The sequence below is a fragment of the Orcinus orca genome, chromosome 8 (assembly GCF_937001465.1).
Source record: "Orcinus orca chromosome 8, mOrcOrc1.1, whole genome shotgun sequence".
Lineage (NCBI taxonomy): Eukaryota > Metazoa > Chordata > Mammalia > Artiodactyla > Delphinidae > Orcinus > Orcinus orca.
Window position 1 is genome coordinate 110499841 of NC_064566.1, and position 20068 is coordinate 110519908.

Here is a 20068-nt window from a genome sequence, read left to right on the forward strand (position 1 = left end):
GCATCTGGAATGTTGCACCCGAGTACCAGGGGATGAAAACTGAGTCATATTTGAACACGTCTCCCGATCACACGGTTGATCATACTCTGGGTTCCACATGCATGTTTTAGCTGAAGGAAGAATCCCTTAATCCTGGAGAGTTGAGACCCGTGGAATGGGTACCATGCAATATGACTTCAAAGGCTCTTCCTTTGCTCACCAAACCTCTCCAATCCTATCACTGCTGCGTTTATGCCCCTGTACACATGCTTGATTCTCTTTCAGAGACATAGCAATCCATAGGTTTTAAGATACTTACTAGTCAGGTACATTCTTAGGCGTTTAATATGGGGTGTTGAGTCCATTTCGTTGAGCAAGGAGTAGCTCTTTTCTATTCCATATTTGGCTTCTGGAACTTTATCGGTGCTCATTTCAATCTCTGGTTTTATGCAGCACCCCACCTCACCTTTCCCCTTAAGCCAGCATAAGTTGGTTTTCTACATTTGAGACCCTCTTCTCTTTTGTAATCCAGTTCCTGTGTAGCCAAGTTTACATTCCGTGTATTAGTGATATCTTATGATGTTTCTTTTTCTGTGTGACTTATTTCAGTTAGAATCATCATACCTGAATCCACTCATTATGCTGCTACGGGCCTGATGACATAGATTTCATTGTTGAGTGATATTGCATTGTACGTAAGTACCACAACTTCTTTATCCATTTTTCACTTTCTGCGATATTGAACTTGTACCGTAAACGAGGTTCTTGTAAACAGAGCTCTCCCAAACATTGGGGTGGCTGTGTCTTTTTGATTTTAATTTCCCTAAGCTATAGGACCATAAGTGGAAGTGCCCTAGGCTCTGTTGCTTTGTTTTTTAGATGTTTCAGGAAACACCATACACTTCTCCCAAGTGGCTGTTGGCAATTTACATCCCGCCCATCAGCATAACAAGGCTCCCAGTTCTCCATGGCCTGTCCTGCCTTTCTGGATTTTACACTTTTTTCAGATGGCCCTTTTGACCAGGGGGAAGTGAGACTTCATTGTAGTGCAGATTTCCTTTGCAAGCTTGCTTGGTTGGCCAAAAAGGGCGTATGCGTTTTTTCCTGAATATATTCAGGAAAAAACGCATACGCCCTTTTTGGCCAAGTGCATCATTGTCGACGTTCTGCCTCTTTTCCTATGCTTTAAATGCAATTCCAGTCTACCTCCTGAAATCGGTTTCCTGCAATTCTGCCCCGCTTTCAAGTCCTCTTGGCAGCCTTACTTCAGTATATTTTTGGACGATAGCTGTCATTTATAACTCTGCAGGTTTGTGAATTACAGTGCCCCTGAGCTCCTTTCTTCAACTCGCTTTCTTGTGAGCTGGCCGCAACACCGCAGGATTGCTTCAGGCCCTAATCTGGTTCCGGCACGGCACGCTGAGCCTTTGGTTAATTCCTCTTCCTGGTGGGAAATGAGAGGTAAATTTGCCCGTCCAGACACCTCCAGCTAGTCTCTCATTGGTTCTCCCTATTCCTGTTCATCTTCCGCAGAAATTGCAAACTGGGCCAAACAAGAGGTTAAAGGCACTGACTCTCCAAGTCGGGAGAGTGTTAGTAAAGCATCTGGAATGTTGCACCCGAGTACCAGGGGATGAAAACTGAGTCATATTTGAACACGTCTCCCGATCACACGGTTGTTCATACTCTGGGTTCCACATGCATGTTTTAGCTGAAGGAAGAATCCCTTAATCCTGGAGAGTTGAGACCCGTGGAATGGGTACCATGCAATATGACTTCAAAGGCTCTTCCTTTGCTCACCAAACCTCTCCAATCCTATCACTGCTGCGTTTATGCCCCTGTACACATGCTTGATTCTCTTTCAGAGACATAGCAAAACATAGGTTTTAAGATACTTACTAGTCAGGTACATTCTTAGGCGTTTAATATGGGGTGTTGAGTCCATTTCGTTGAGCAAGGAGTAGCTCTTGTCTATTCCATATTTGGCTTATGGAACTTTATCTGTGCTCATTTCAATCTCTGGTTTTATGCAGCATCCCACCTCACCTTTCCCCTTAAGCCAGCATAAGTTGGTTTTCTACATTTGAGACCCTCTTCTCTTTTGTAATCCAGTTCCTGTGTAGCCAAGTTTACATTCCGTGTATTAGTGATATCTTATGATGTTTCTTTTTCTGTGTGACTTATTTCAGTTAGAATCATCATACCTGAATCCACTCATTATGCTGCTACGGGCCTGATGACATAGATTTCATTGCTGAGTGATATTGCATTGTACGTAAGTACCACAACTTCTTTATCCATTTTTCACTTTCTGCGATATTGAACTTCTCCCGTAAACGAGGTTCTTGTAAACAGAGCTCTCCCAAACTTTGGGGTGGCTGTGTCTTTTTGATTTTAATTTCCCTAAGCTATAGGACCATAAGTGGAAGTGCCCTAGGCTCTGTTGCTTTGTTTTTTAGATGTTTCAGGAAACACCATACACTTCTCCCAAGTGGCTGTTGGCAATTTACATCCCGCCCATCAGCATAACAAGGCTCCCAGTTCTCCATGGCCTGTCCTGCCTTTCTGGATTTTACACTTTTTTCAGATGGCCCTTTTGACCGGGGGGAAGTGAGACTTCATTGTAGTGCAGATTTCCTTTGCAAGCTTGCTTGGTTGGCCAAAAAGGGCGTATGCATTTTTTCCTGAATATATTCAGGAAAAAACGCATACGCCCTTTTTGGCCAAGTGCATCATTGTCGACGTTCTGCCTCTTTTCCTATGCTTTCAATGTAATTCCAGTCTACCTCCTGAAAGCGGTTTCCTGCAATTCTGCCCCACTTTCAAGTCCTCTTGGCAGCCTTACTTCAGTATATTTTTGGATGATAGCTGTCATTTATAACTCTGCAGGTTTGTGAATTACAGTGCCCCTGAGATCCTTTCTTCAACTCGCTTTCTTGTGAGCTGGCCGCAACACCGCAGGATTGCTTCAGGCCCTAATCTGGTTCCTGCACGGAACACTGAGCCTTTGGTTAATTCCTCTTCCTGGTGGGAAATGAGAGTTAAATTTGCCCGTCCAGACACCTCCAGCTAGTCTCTCATTGGTTCTCCCTATTCCTGTTCATCTTCCGCAGAAATTGCAAACTGGGCCAAACAGGAGGTTAAAGGCACTGACTCTCCAAGTCGGGAGAGTGTTAGTAAAGCATCTGGAATGTTGCACCCGAGTACCAGGGGATGAAAACTGAGACATATTTGAACACGTCTCCCGATCACACGGTTGATCATACTCTGGGATCCACATGCATGTTTTAGCTGAAGGAAGAATCCCTTAATCCTGGAGAGTTGAGACCCGTGGAATGGGTACCATGCAATATGACTTCAAAGGGTCTTCATTTGCTCACCAAACCTCTCCAATCCTATCACTGCTGCGTTTATGCCCCTGTACACATGCTTGATTCTCTTTCAGAGACATAGCAATCCATAGGTTTTAAGATACTTACTAGTCAGGTACATTCTTAGGCATTTAATATGGGGTGTTGAGTCCATTTCGTTGAGCAAGGCGTAGCTCTTGTCTATTCCATATTTGGCTTAAGGAACTTTATCTGTGCTCATTTCAATCTCTGGTTTTATGCAGCACCCCAACTCACCTTTCCTCTTAAGCAAGCATGTTGGTTTTCTAAATTTGAGAACCTGTTCTGTTTTGTAATCCAGTTCCTGTGTAGCCAAGTTTACATTCCGTGTATTAGTGATATCTTATGATGTTTCTTTTTCTGTGTGACTTATTTCAGTTAGAATCATCATACCTGAATCCACTCATTAGGCTGCTACGGGCCTGATGACATAGATTTCATTGTTGAGTGATATTGCATTGTACGTAAGTACCACAACTTCTGTATCCATTTTTCACTTTCTGCGATATTGAACTTGTACTGTAAAGGAGGTTCTTGTAAACAGAGCCGTCCGAAACTTTGGGGTGGCTGTGTGTTTTTGATTTTAATTTCCCTAAGCTATAGGACCATAAGTGGAAGTGCCCTAGGCTCTGTTGCTTTGTTTTTTAGATGTTTCAGGAAACACCATACACTTCTCCCGAGTGGCTGTTGGCAATTTACATCCCGCCCATCAGCATAACAAGGCTCCCAGTTCTCCATGGCCTGTCCTGCCTTTCTGGATTTTACACTTTTTTCAGATGGCCCTTTTGACCGGGGGGAAGTGAGACTTCATTGTAGTGCAGATTTCCTTTGCAAGCTTGCTTGGTTGGCCAAAAAGGGCGTATGCGTTTTTTCCTGAATATATTCAGGAAAAAACGCATACGCCCTTTTTGGCCAAGTGCATCATTGTCGACGTTCTGCCTCTTTTCCTATGCTTTCAATGCAATTCCAGTCTACCTCCTGAAATCGGTTTCCTGCAATTCTGCCCCGCTTTCAAGTCCTCTTGGCAGCCTTACTTCAGTATATTTTTGGACGATAGCTGTCATTTATAACTCTGCAGGTTTGTGAATTACAGTGCCCCTGAGCTCCTTTCTTCAACTCGCTTTCTTGTGAGCTGGCCGCAACACCGCAGGATTGCTTCAGGCCCTAATCTGAATCCGGCACGGCACGCTGAGCCTTTGGTTAATTCCTCTTCCTGGTGGGAAATGAGAGGTAAATTTGCCCGTCCAGACACCTCCAGCTAGTCTCTCATTGGTTCTCCCTATACCTGTTCATCTTCTGCAGAAATTGCAAACTGGGCCAAACAGGAGGTTAAAGGCACTGACTCTCCAAGTCGGGAGAGCGTTAGTAAAGCATCTGGAATGTTGCACCCGAGTCCCAGGGGACGAAAACTGAGACATATTTGAACACCTCTCCCGATCACATGGTTGATCATACTCTGGGTTCCACATGCATGTTTTAGCTGAAGGAAGAATCCCTTAATCCTGGAGAGTTGAGACCCGTGGAATGGGTATCATGCAATATGACTTCAAGGGTCTTCATTTGCTCACCGAACCTCTCCAATCCTATCACTGCTGCGTTTATGCCCCTGTACACAAGCTTGATTATCTTTCAGAGACATAGCAATCCATAGGTTTTAAGATACTTACTAGTCAGGTACATTCTTAGGCGTTTAATATGGGGTGTTGAGTCCATTTCGTTGAGCAAGGCGTAGCTCTTGTCTATTCCATATTTGGCTAAAGGAATTTTATCTGTGCTAATTTCAATTTCTGGTTTTATGCAGCACCCCAACTCACCTTTCCCCTTAAGCAAGCATGTTGGTTTTCTAAATTTGAGAACCTGTTCTGTTTTGTAATCCAGTTCCTGTGTAGCCAAGTTTACATTCCATGTATTAGTGATATCTTATGATGTTTCTTTTTCTGTGTGACTTATTTCAGTTAGAATCATCATACCTGAATCCACTCATTATGCTGCTACGGGCCTGATGACATAGATTTCATTGCTGAGTGATATTGCATTGTACGTAAGTACCACAACTTCTGTATCCATTTTTCACTTTCTGCGATATTGAACTTGTACTGTAAAGGAGGTTCTTGTAAACAGAGCCGTCCCAAACTTTGGGGTGGCTGTGTCTTTTTGATTTTAATTTCCCTAAGCTATAGGACCATAAGTGGAAGTGCCCTAGGCTCTGTTGCTTTGTTTTTTAGATGTTTCAGGAAACACCATACACTTCTCCCCAGTGGCTGTTGGCAATTTACATCCCGCCCATCAGCATAACAAGGCTCCCAGTTCTCCATGGCCTGTCCTGCCTTTCTGGATTTTACACTTTTTTCAGATGGCCCTTTTGACCGGGGGAAGTGAGACTTCATTGTAGTGCAGATTTCCTTTGCAAGCTTGCTTGGTTGGCCAAAAAGGGCGTATGCGTTTTTTCCTGAATATATTCAGGAAAAAACGCATACGCCCTTTTTGGCCAAGTGCATCATTGTCGACGTTCTGCCTCTTTTCCTATGCTTTCAATGTAATTCCAGTCTACCTCCTGAAATCGGTTTCCTGCAATTCTGCCCCGCTTTCAAGTCCTCTTGGCAGCCTTACTTCAGTATATTTTTGGACGATAGCTGTCATTTATAACTCTGCAGGTTTGTGAATTACAGTGCCCCTGAGCTCCTTTCTTCAACTCGCTTTCTTGTGAGCTGGCCGCAACACCGCAGGATTGCTTCAGGCCCTAATCTGGTTCCTGCACGGAACACTGAGCCTTTGGTTAATTCCTCTTCCTGGTGGGAAATGAGAGTTAAATTTGCCCGTCCAGACACCTCCAGCTAGTCTCTCATTGGTTCTCCCTATTCCTGTTCATCTTCCGCAGAAATTGCAAACTGGGCCAAACAGGAGGTTAAAGGCACTGACTCTCCAAGTCGGGAGAGTGTTAGTAAAGCATCTGGAATGTTGCACCCGAGTACCAGGGGATGAAAACTGAGACATATTTGAACACGTCTCCCGATCACATGGTTGATCATACTCTGGGATCCACATGCATGTTTTAGCTGAAGGAAGAATCCCTTAATCCTGGAGAGTTGAGACCCGTGGAATGGGTACCATGCAATATGACTTCAAAGGGTCTTCATTTGCTCACCAAACTTCTCCAATCCTATCACTGCTGCGTTTATGCCCCTGTACACATGCTTGATTCTCTTTCAGAGACATAGCAATCCATAGGTTTTAAGATACTTACTAGTCAGGTACATTCTTAGGCGTTTAATATGGGGTGTTGAGTCCATTTCGTTGAGCAAGGCGTAGCTCTTGTCTATTCCATATTTGGCTAAAGGAACTTTATCTGTGCTCATTTCAATCTCTGGTTTTATGCAGCACCCCAACTCACCTTTCCCCTTAAGCAAGCATGTTGGTTTTCTAAATTTGAGAACGTGTTCTGTTTTGTAATCCAGTTCCTGTGTAGCCAAGTATACATTCCATGTATTAGTGATATCTTATGATGTTTCTTTTTCTGTGTGACTTATTTCAGTTAGAATCATCATACCTGAATCCACTCATTATGCTGCTACGGGCCTGATGACATAGATTTCATTGTTGAGTGATATTGCATTGTACGTAAGTACCACAACTTCTTTATCCATTTTTCACTTTCTGCGATATTGAACTTGTACTGTAAAGGAGGTTCTTGTAAACAGAGCCGTCCCAAACTTTTGGGTGGCTGTGTCTTTTTGATTTTAATTTCCCTAAGCTATAGGACCATAAGTGGAAGTGCCCTAGGCTCTGTTGCTTTGTTTTTTAGATGTTTCAGGAAACACCATACACTTCTCCCGAGTGGCTGTTGGCAATTTACATCCCGCCCATCAGCATAACAAGGCTCCCAGTTCTCCATCGCTTGTCCTGCCTTTCGGAATTTTACACTTTTTTCAGATGGCCCTTTTGACCGGGGGGAAGTGAGACTTCATTGTAGTGCAGATTTCCTTTGCAAGCTTGCTTGGTTGGCCAAAAAGGGCGTATGCGTTTTTTCCTGAATATATTCAGGAAAAAACGCATACGCCCTTTTTGGCCAAGTGCATCGTTGTCGACGTTCTGCCTCTTTTCCTATGCTTTCACTGCAATTCCAGTCTACCTCCTGAAAGCGGTTTCCTGCAATTCTGCCCCGCTTTCAAGTCCTCTTGGCAGCCTTACTTCAGTATATTTTTGGATGATAGCTGTCATTTATAACTCTGCAGGTTTGTGAATTACAGTGCCCCTGAGATCCTTTCTTCAACTCGCTTTCTTATGAGATGGCCGCAACACCGCAGGATTGCTTCAGGCCCTAATCTGGTTCCTGCACAGAACACTGAGCCTTTGGTTAATTCCTCTTCCTGGTGGGAAATGAGAGTTAAATTTGCCCGTCCAGACACCTCCAGCTAGTCTCTCATTGGTTCTCCCTATTCCTGTTCATCTTCCGCAGAAATTGCAAACTGGGCCAAACAGGAGGTTAAAGGCACTGACTCTCCAAGTCGGGAGAGTGTTAGTAAAGCATCTGGAATGTTGCACCCGAGTACCAGGGGATGAAAACTGAGACATATTTGAACACGTCTCCCGATCACACGGTTGATCATACTCTGGGATCCACATGCATGTTTTAGCTGAAGGAAGAATCCCTTAATCCTGGAGAGTTGAGACCCGTGGAATGGGTACCATGCAATATGACTTCAAAGGGTCTTCATTTGCTCACCAAACCTCTCCAATCCTATCACTGCTGCGTTTATGCCCCTGTACACATGCTTGATTCTCTTTCAGAGACATAGCAATCCATAGGTTTTAAGATACTTACTAGTCAGGTACATTCTTAGGCATTTAATATGGGGTGTTGAGTCCATTTCATTGAGCAAGGCGTAGCTCTTGTCAATTCCATATTTGGCTTAAGGAACTTTATCTGTGCTCATTTCAATCTCTGGTTTTATGCAGCACCCCAACTCACCTTTCCCCTTAAGCAAGCATGTTGGTTTTCTAAATTTGAGAACCTGTTCTGTTTTGTAATCCAGTTCCTGTGTAGCCAAGTTTACATTCCGTGTATTAGTGATATCTTATGATGTTTCTTTTTCTGTGTGACTTATTTCAGTTAGAATCATCATACCTGAATCCACTCATTATGCTGCTACGGGCCTGATGACATAGATTTCATTGTTGAGTGATATTGCATTGTACGTAAGTACCACAACTTTTTTATCCATTTTTCACTTTCTGCGATATTGAACTTGTACTGTAAAGCAGGTTCTTGTAAACAGAGCCATCCCAAATTTTGGGGTGGCTGTGTCTTTTTGATTTTAATTTCCCTAAGCTATAGGACCATAAGTAGAAGTGCCCTAGGCTCTGTTGCTTTGTTTTTTAGATGTTTCAGGAAACACCATACACTTCTCCCAAGTGGCTGTTGGCAATTTACATCCCGCCCATCAGCATAACAAGGCTCCCAGTTCTCCATGGCCTGTCCTGCCTTTCTGGATTTTACACTTTTTTCAGATGGCCATTTTGACCGGGGGGAAGTGAGACTTCATTGTAGTGCAGATTTCCTTTGCAAGCTTGCTTGGTTGGCCAAAAAGGGCGTATGCGTTTTTTCCTGAATATATTCAGGAAAAAACGCATACGCCCTTTTTGGCCAAGTGCATCATTGTCGACGTTCTGCCTCTTTTCCTATGCTTTAAATGCAATTCCAGTCTACCTCCTGAAATCGGTTTCCTGCAATTCTGCCCCGCTTTCAAGTCCTCTTGGCAGCCTTACTTCAGTATATTTTTGGACGATAGCTGTCATTTATAACTCTGCAGGTTTGTGAATTACAGTGCCCCTGAGCTCCTTTCTTCAACTCGCTTTCTTGTGAGCTGGCCGCAACATCGCAGGATTTTTTCAGGCCCTAATCTGGTTCCGGCACGGCACGCTGAGCCTTTGGTTAATTCCTCTTCCTGGTGGGAAATGAGAGGTAAATTTGCCCGTCCAGACACCTCCAGCTAGTCTCTCATTGGTTCTCCCTATTCCTGTTCATCTTCCGCAGAAATTGCAAACTGGGCCAAACAGGAGGTTAAAGGCACTGACTCTCCAAGTCGGGAGACTGTTAGTAAAGCATCTGGAATGTTGCACCCGAGTACCAGGGGATGAAAACTGAGTCATATTTGAACACGTCTCCCGATCACACGGTTGATCATACTCTGGGTTCCACATGCATGTTTTAGCTGAAGGAAGAATCCCTTAATCCTGGAGAGTTGAGACCCGTGGAATGGGTACCATGCAATATGACTTCAAAGGCTCTTCCTTTGCTCACCAAACCTCTCCAATCCTATCACTGCTGCATTTATGTCCCTGTACACATGCTTGATTCTCTTTCAGAGACATAGCAATCCATAGGTTTTAAGATACTTACTAGTCAGGTACATTCTTAGGCGTTTAATATGGGGTGTTGAGTCCATTTCGTTGAGCAAGGAGTAGCTCTTTTCTATTCCATATTTGGCTTATGGAACTTTATCTGTGCTCATTTCAATCTCTGGTTTTATGCAGCACCCCACCTCACCTTTCCCCTTAAGCCAGCATAAGTTGGTTTTCTACATTTGAGACCCTGTTCTGTTTTGTAATCCATTTCCTGTGTAGCCAAGTTTACATTCCGTGTATTAGTGATATCTTATGATGTTTCTTTTTCTGTGTGACTTATTTCAGTTAGAATCATCATACCTGAATCCACTCATTATGCTGCTACGGGCCTGATGACATAGATTTCATTGTTGAGTGATATTGCATTGTACGTAAGTACCACAACTTCTTTATCCATTTTTCACTTTCTGCGATATTGAACTTGTACTGTAAAGCAGGTTCTTGTAAACAGAGCCATCCCAAATTTTGGGGTGGCTGTGTCTTTTTGATTTTAATTTCCCTAAGCTATAGGACCATAAGTAGAAGTGCCCTAGGCTCTGTTGCTTTGTTTTTTAGATGTTTCAGGAAACACCATACACTTCTCCCAAGTGGCTGTTGGCAATTTACATCCCGCCCATCAGCATAACAAGGCTCCCAGTTCTCCATGGCCTGTCCTGCCTTTCTGGATTTTACACTTTTTTCAGATGGCCCTTTTGACCGGGGGGAAGTGAGACTTCATTGTAGTGCAGATTTCCTTTGCAAGCTTGCTTGGTTGGCCAAAAAGGGCGTATGCGTTTTTTCCTGAATATATTCAGGAAAAAACGCATACGCCCTTTTTGGCCAAGTGCATCATTGTCGACGTTCTGCCTCTTTTCCTATGCTTTAAATGCAATTCCAGTCTACCTCCTGAAATCGGTTTCCTGCAATTCTGCCCCGCTTTCAAGTCCTCTTGGCAGCCTTACTTCAGTATATTTTTGGACGATAGCTGTCATTTATAACTCTGCAGGTTTGTGAATTACAGTGCCCCTGAGCTCCTTTCTTCAACTCGCTTTCTTGTGAGCTGGCCGCAACATCGCAGGATTTTTTCAGGCCCTAATCTGGTTCCGGCACGGCACGCTGAGCCTTTGGTTAATTCCTCTTCCTGGTGGGAAATGAGAGGTAAATTTGCCCGTCCAGACACCTCCAGCTAGTCTCTCATTGGTTCTCCCTATTCCTGTTCATCTTCCGCAGAAATTGCAAACTGGGCCAAACAGGAGGTTAAAGGCACTGACTCTCCAAGTCGGGAGACTGTTAGTAAAGCATCTGGAATGTTGCACCCGAGTACCAGGGGATGAAAACTGAGTCATATTTGAACACGTCTCCCGATCACACGGTTGATCATACTCTGGGTTCCACATGCATGTTTTAGCTGAAGGAAGAATCCCTTAATCCTGGAGAGTTGAGACCCGTGGAATGGGTACCATGCAATATGACTTCAAAGGCTCTTCCTTTGCTCACCAAACCTCTCCAATCCTATCACTGCTGCGTTTATGCCCCTGTACACATGCTTGATTCTCTTTCAGAGACATAGCAATCCATAGGTTTTAAGATACTTACTAGTCAGGTACATTCTTAGGCGTTTAATATGGGGTGTTGAGTCCATTTCGTTGAGCAAGGAGTAGCTCTTTTCTATTCCATATTTGGCTTATGGAACTTTATCTGTGCTCATTTCAATCTCTGGTTTTATGCAGCACCCCACCTCACCTTTCCCCTTAAGCCAGCATAAGTTGGTTTTCTACATTTGAGACCCTCTTCTCTTTTGTAATCCAGTTCCTGTGTAGCCAAGTTTACATTCCGTGTATTAGTGATATCTTATGATGTTTCTTTTTCTGTGTGACTTATTTCAGTTAGAATCATCATACCTGAATCCACTCATTATGCTGCTACGGGCCTGATGACATAGATTTCATTGTTGAGTGATATTGCATTGTACGTAAGTACCACAACTTCTTTATCCATTTTTCACTTTCTGCGATATTGAACTTGTACTGTAAAGCAGGTTCTTGTAAACAGAGCCATCCCAAACTTTGGGGTGGCTGTGTCTTTTTGATTTTAATTTCCCTAAGCTATAGGACCATAAGTAGAAGTGCCCTAGGCTCTGTTGCTTTGTTTTTTAGATGTTTCAGGAAACACCATACACTTCTCCCAAGTGGCTGTTGGCAATTTACATCCCGCCCATCAGCATAACAAGGCTCCCAGTTCTCCATGGCCTGTCCTGCCTTTCTGGATTTTACACTTTTTTCAGATGGCCCTTTTGACCGGGGGGAAGTGAGACTTCATTGTAGTGCAGATTTCCTTTGCAAGCTTGCTTGGTTGGCCAAAAAGGGCGTATGCGTTTTTTCCTGAATATATTCAGGAAAAAACGCATACGCCCTTTTTGGCCAAGTGCATCATTGTCGACGTTCTGCCTCTTTTCCTATGCTTTCAATGCAATTCCAGTCTACCTCCTGAAATCGGTTTCCTGCAATTCTGCCCCGCTTTCAAGTCCTCTTGGCAGCCTTACTTCAGTATATTTTTGGACGATAGCTGTCATTTATAACTCTGCAGGTTTGTGAATTACAGTGCCCCTGAGCTCCTTTCTTCAACTCGCTTTCTTGTGAGCTGGCCGCAACACCGCAGGATTGCTTCAGGCCCTAATCTGGTTCCGGCACGGCACGCTGAGCCTTTGGTTAATTCCTCTTCCTGGTGGGAAATGAGAGGTAAATTTGCCCGTCCAGACACCTCCAGCTAGTCTCTCATTGGTTCTCCCTATTCCTGTTCATCTTCCGCAGAAATTGCAAACTGGGCCAAACAGGAGGTTAAAGGCACTGACTCTCCAAGTCGGGAGAGTGTTAGTAAAGCATCTGGAATGTTGCACCCGAGTACCAGGGGACGAAAACTGAGTCATATTTGAACACGTCTCCCGATCACATGGTTGATCATACTCTGGGTTCCACATGCATGTTTTAGCTGAAGGAAGAATCCCTTAATCCTGGAGAGTTGAGACCCGTGGAATGGGTACCATGCAATATGACTTCAAAGGCTCTTCCTTTGCTCACCAAACCTCTCCAATCCTATCACTGCTGCGTTTATGCCCCTGTACACACGCTTGATTCTCTTTCAGAGACATAGCAATCCATAGGTTTTAAGATACTTACTAGTCAGGTACATTCTTAGGCGTTTAATATGGGGTGTTGAGTCCATTTCGTTGAGCAAGGAGTAGCTCTTTTCTATTCCATATTTGGCTTATGGAACTTTATCTGTGCTCATTTCAATCTCTGGTTTTATGCAGCACCCCACCTCACCTTTCCCCTTAAGCCAGCATAAGTTGGTTTTCTACATTTGAGACCCTCTTCTCTTTTGTAATCCAGTTCCTGTGTAGCCAAGTTTACATTCCGTGTATTAGTGATATCTTATGATGTTTCTTTTTCTGTGTGACTTATTTCAGTTAGAATCATCATACCTGAATCCACTCATTATGCTGCTACGGGCCTGATGACATAGATTTCATTGCTGAGTGATATTGCATTGTACGTAAGTACCACAACTTCTTTATCCATTTTTCACTTTCTGCGATATTGAACTTGTACCGTAAACGAGGTTCTTGTAAACAGAGCTCTCCCAAACTTTGGGGTGGCTGTGTCTTTTTGATTTTAATTTCCCTAAGCTATAGGACCATAAGTGGAAGTGCCCTAGGCTCTGTTGCTTTGTTTTTTAGATGTTTCAGGAAACACCATACACTTCTCCTGAGTGGCTGTTGGCAATTTACATCCCGCCCATCAGCATAACAAGGCTCCCAGTTTTCCATGGCCTGTCCTGCCTTTTGGATTTTACACTTTTTTCAGATGGCCCTTTTGACCGGGGGGAAGTGAGACTTCATTGTAGTGCAGATTTCCTTTGCAAGCTTGCTTGGTTGGCCAAAAAGGGCGTATGCGTTTTTTCCTGAATATATTCAGGAAAAAACGCATACGCCCTTTTTGGCCAAGTGCATCATTGTGGACGTTCTGCCTCTTTTCCTATGCTTTCAATGCAATTCCAGTCTACCTCCTGAAAGCGGTTTCCTGCAATTCTGCCCCGCTTTCAAGTCCTCTTGGCAGCCTTACTTCAGTATATTTTTGGACGATAGCTGTCATTTATAACTCTGCAGGTTTGTGAATTACAGTGCCCCTGAGCTCCTTTCTTCAACTAGCTTTCTTGTGAGCTGGCCGCAACACCGCAGGATTGCTTCAGGCCCTATTCTGGTTACAGCACGGCACGCTGAGCCTTTGGTTAATTCCTCTTCCTGGTGGGAAATGAGAGTTAAATTTGCCCGTCCAGACACCTCCAGCTAGTCTCTCATTGGTTCTCCCTATTCCTGTTCATCTTCCGCAGAAATTGCAAACTGGGCCAAACAGGAGGTTAAAGGCACTGACTCTCCAAGTCGGGAGAGTGTTAGTAAAGCATCTGGAATGTTGCACCCGAGTACCAGGGGACGAAAACTGAGACATATTTGAACACGTCTCCCAATCACACGGTTGATCATACTCTGGGTTCCACATGCATGTTTTAGCTGAAGGAAGAATCCCTTAAACCTGGAGAGTTGAGACCCGTGGAATGGGTACCATGAAATATGACTTCAAAGGGTCTTCATTTGCTCACCGAACCTCTCCAATCCTATCACTGCTGCGTTTATGCCCCTGTACACACGCTTGATTCTCTTTCAGAGACATAGCAATCCATAGGTTTTAAGATACTTACTAGTCAGGTACATTCTTAGGCGTTTAATATGGGGTGTTGAGTCCATTTCGTTGAGCAAGGAGTAGCTCTTGTATATTCCATATTTGGCTTATGGAACTTTATCTGTGCTCATTTCAATCTCTGGTTTTATGCAGCACCCCACCTCACCTTTCCCCTTAAGCCAGCATAAGTTGGTTTTCTACATTTGAGACCCTCTTCTCTTTTGTAATCCAGTTCCTGTGTAGCCAAGTTTACATTCCGTGTATTAGTGATATCTTATGATGTTTCTTTTTCTGTGTGACTTATTTCAGTTAGAATCATCATACCTGAATCCACTCATTATGCTGCTACGGGCCTGATGACATAGATTTCATTGCTGAGTGATATTGCATTGTACGTAAGTACCACAACTTCTTTATCCATTTTTCACTTTCTGTGATATTGAACTTGTACCGTAAACGAGGTTCTTGTAAACAGAGCTCTCCCAAACTTTGGGGTGGCTGTGTCTTTTTGATTTTAATTTCCCTAAGCTATAGGACCATAAGTGGAAGTGCCCTAGGCTCTGTTGCTTTGTTTTTTAGATGTTTCAGGAAACACCATACACTTCTCCCTAGTGGCTGTTGGCAATTTACATCCCGCCCATCAGCATAACAAGGCTCCCAGTTCTCCATGGCCTGTCCTGCCTTTCTGGATTTTACACTTTTTTCAGATGGCCCTTTTGACCGGGGGGAAGTGAGACTTCATTGTAGTGCAGATTTCCTTTGCAAGCTTGCTTGGTTGGCCAAAAAGGGCGTATGCGTTTTTTCCTGAATATATTCAGGAAAAAACGCATACGCCCTTTTTGGCCAAGTGCATCATTGTGGACGTTCTGCCTCTTTTCCTATGCTTTCAATGCAATTCCAGTCTACCTCCTGAAAGCGGTTTCCTGCAATTCTGCCCCGCTATCAAGTCCTCTTGGCAGCCTTACTTCAGTATATTTTTGGATGATAGCTGTCATTTATAACTCTGCAGGTTTGTGAATTACAGTGCCCCTGAGCTCCTTTCTTCAACTCGCTTTCTTGTGAGCTGGCCGCAACACCGCAGGATTGCTTCAGGCCCTAATCTGGTTCCGGCACGGCACACTGAGCCTTTGGTTAATTCCTCTTCCTGGTGGGAAATGAGAGGTAAATTTGCCCGTCCAGACACCTCCAGATAGTCTCTCATTGGTTCTCCCTATTCCTGTTCATCTTCCGCAGAAATTGCAAACTGGGCCAAACAGGAGGTTAAAGGCACTGACTCTCCAAGTCGGGAGAGCGTTAGTAAAGCATCTGGAATGTTGCACCCAAGTACCAGGGGACGAAAACTGAGACATATTTGAACACGTCTCCCGATCACATGGTTGATCATACTCTGGGTTCCACATGCATGTTTTAGCTGAAGGAAGAATCCCTTAATCCTGGAGAGTTGAGACCCGTGGAATGGGTACCATGCAATATGACTTCAAAGGGTCTTCATTTGCTCACCGAACCTCTCCAATCCTATCACTGCTGCGTTTATGCCCCTGTACACACGCTTGATTCTCTTTCAGAGACATAGCAATCCATAGGTTTTAAGATACTTACTAGTCAGGTACATTCTTAGGCGTTTAATATGGGGTGTTGAGTCCATTTCGTTGAGCAAGGCGTAGCTCTTGTCTATTCCATATTTGGCTTAAGGAACTTTATCTGTGCTCACTTCAATCTCTGGTTTTATGCAGCACCCCAACTCACCTTTCCCCTTAAGCAAGCATGTTGGTTTTCAAAATTTGAGAACCTGTTCTGTTTTGTAATCCAGTTCCTGTGTAGCCAAGTTTACATTCCGTGTATTAGTGATATCTTATGATGTTTCTTTTTCTGTGTGACTTATTTCAGTTAGAATCATCATACCTGAATCCACTCATTATGCTGCTACGTGCCTGATGACATAGATTTCATTGTTGAGTGATATTGCATTGTACGTAAGTACCACAACTTATTTATCCATTTTTCACTTTCTGCGATATTGAACTTGTACCGTAAACGAGGTTCTTGTCAACAGAGCCATCCCAAACTTTGGGGTGGCTGTGTCTTTTTGATTTTAATTTCCCTAAGCTATAGGACCATAAGTGGAAGTGCCCTAGGCTCTGTTGCTTTCTTTTTTAGATGTTTCAGGAAACACCATACACTTCTCCCCAGTGGCTGTTGGCAATTTACATCCCGCCCATCAGCATAACAAGGCTCCCAGTTCTCCATGGCCTGTCCGGCCTTTCTGGATTTTACACTTTTTTCAGATGGCCCTTTTGACCGGGGGGAAGTGAGACTTCATTGTAGTGCAGATATCTTTTGCAAGCTTGATTGGTTGGCAAAAAAGGGCGTATGCGTTTTTTCCTGAATATATTCAGGAAAAAACGCATACGCCCTTTTTGGGCAAGTGCATTATTGTCGACGTTCTGCCTCTTTTCCTATGCTTTAAATGCAATTCCTGTCTACCTCCTGAAATCCGTTTCCTGCAATTCTGCCTTGCTCTCAATTCCTCTTCATAGCCTTACCTGAATATATTTTTTGAAAATAGTTGGCCTTTATAACTCTGCAGGTTTTTGAATTGCAGTGGCCCTTAGCTCCATTTTTCAGCTCTTATTTTTGTGATCTTGCCTCATAACCACAGGATTCCTTCAGGCCCTATTCTTCTTGTGGGGCACCTTGCTGTGCCTTTGGTTTATTCTTCTTACTGATGTGAAATTAGAGTGACATGTGCCCATTGAAACCGCTACACCTAGTTTCTCACTGGTTCTCCCTATTCCCATTCATCCTCCGCACAAACTGCAGACTGTGCGATACCAGAACTTAAAGGCATTGACTCTCTATGTGGGGTATTGTTAGTAAAGCGGCTGGAATGTCGATCCGGAGCCCCAGGAGAGGAAAAATGAGGTGTGTTTTAGAAACCTTTCCCGATCATATGGTATACCAGTCACTGGGTTTCCCAAGCATGGTTTAGCTGCAGGAAGATTCCCTTCAACCTGGAGTGTTGGGACCCTTGGAATGAGTAGCATGAAGTATTGCATTAAACTTTTGGCAGTTGCTCACCAAAGCTCACCAATCCTCTCAGCCCCAGGTGTCCAGCCTTATGTCCTATCCAGCTGTGGTTTTATATGTGGTCAATCCAGGTTGCATCACAGCCCTTGAGCAAATTTTGTAAGAATTTTTCTCTCTTTCATTGTTTCTGCGTTTTGTTTTTAAAATTTATTTCTATAATGGGGTTTAGCTCATTTTCACTGCTGTGTTTGTGCCGCTCTGCACACACTTGATTCCCTTATGGAGATATATCAATACATGGGTTTTAAGATTCTTATTACTCAGATATATTTCTCTGCGGTGTATAGGGTGTGTTGAGGCCAGTTCATTGAGCAAGGTGTAGATCTTGTCTAATATCTATTTGGTTTATTGAACAGTATCTGTGCTAATTTCAAACTCTGGTTTTATGCATCACCCCACCTCTCCTTTCCCCTTAAGCTGACATAAGTGTGTTTTCTAAATGTGAGACACTGTACTGTTCTGTAATTCATTTCTTGTGCAGCCATATTTACCCTCCCTCTATAAGTGATATCTTATGATATGTTTCTTTTTCTGTTTGACTTATTTCAAGTAGTATTATCGGACCTAAATCCACTCTTTATCCTTCTACTAACCTTATTACATTGATTTCATGGTGAAGAGATATTCCATTGTACATAAGTACCACATCTTCTTTATCCATTGTTCTCTTTCCTGGGATATTTAAGGTGTACTGAAGTTGAGGTTCTTGTAAACAGAGTAGCCCTAAACTGTGGTGTGCTTGTGTCTTGTTGATTTTTAGACTTCCCTAGATATACTCCCATGATTGGAAGTGTCCTATGCTCTGTAGCTCTGTTTTTTAGATGATTTAGGAACCACCATACACTTCTCCAGAGTGGCTCTCGGCAGTTCACACACTGCCCATCAGCGTATAAAGGCTCCCTGTTCTCCATGGCCTGTCCTGCATTTCTGGTTTTTACAACTTTTTAGGATGGCCCTTTTGACCGGTGGGAAATGAGACTTCTTTGTTGTGCACATTTGCATTGCTTGCTTGTTTCGTTGCCCATAAAGTGCTTATGAATTTTTTCCTGGGTATAATCAGGAAAAAACGCATACGCCCTTTTGGGCCAACTGCATCATTGTCGAAATTCTGCCGCTTTTCATGTGCTTTAAAGACGAGTCCAATCTATCTCTTGAAATCTGTTTCTTGCAATTCTGTCTTGCATTCAGATCCTCTTCTTTGCCTTACCTCAACATATTTTTGGACGTTAGTTTTCATTTATAACTCTGCAGGTTTGTGAATTGCAGTGACCCTGAGCTCCATTTTTTAAGTTGCTCTTTTGTGAGCTGGCCTCAAACCCGCAGGATTGCTTCAGGCCCTATTTTGGCTCCGGCGAGGCGGGCTGAGCCTTTTTTCAATTCTTATTCTTAATGGGAAATTAGACTGATATGTGCCCGTCCAAACCCCTACAACTATTCTCTCATTGGTTCCCCCTCTTCCCATTCATCCTCCTCACAATTTGCAAAATGTGTGAAACAGAAGTTGAAATGTGCTGATTCTCCAAGTGGGGAGATTCTAAGTAACGTGGCTGGAATGGTGAACAGGAGCACCAGGAGAGGATAAATGAGCTGCATTTTAGACACATCTCCTGATCACATGGTGTACAGTCCTCTGGGTTTTCCATGCATGTTTTAGCTGTAGGAAGATCCCTTGAACCTGCAGATTTGGGACCCATTGAATGGGTACCAGGTAGTATTACTTTAAAGGGTGTGCATTTCCTCACCCAACCTCACATTTCTCTTAGTGCAAACAGTTTCCAGCCTTATGTCTCATCCTGCTGTGGGTCTAGATGTGTTCAATCCATGTTGCATCACCGTCCCTGAGGAAAAGTTGTAAGAGGTTTTCTCTGTCTCTCTGTCGTTTATTTTTCCAATTTATTACTATATTGGTTACAGCTGATTTTCAAAGCTCTGTTTCTTGCTGCTGTACATCCACTTGATTCACGTACAGAGAGACATCAGTAAATTCTTTTTCAGATTCTTACCAGTCGTATATATTCTTTTCCGGTGACTTGAGTGTGCTGAGTGCAGTTCTTTCAGCTACCGTGTAGGTCTTGTTGATTATCAGTTTGGTATTTGAAATGGTATCTTTGCTAATTTCAACCTCCTGGATGATGCCTCACCCCTCCCCACCTTTCCCGTTTAGCAGCCTTATGCGTGTTTTCTACATATTTGACTATGTTTTTGTTTTGTAATTTATTTCATGTGTAGCCATTTTGGATTCCACCTTTAAGTGATATCTTATGATATGTGTCTTTTTCTTTTTGAATTATGTCACTTAGAATGATCATACGTAACTCCTCCGGAGTTGTTACAACTGGCCATAGTTCATTGATTTCCAGGCTGAATAATATTCCACTCTACCTAAGTACCACATCTCTATCCATTTTTTCTCTCCAGAGACATTTAAATTATATCCTAGTCGAGGATCTTTTAAACAGAGAGGGGGTAAACATTGGGGTGCCTGTGTCCTCT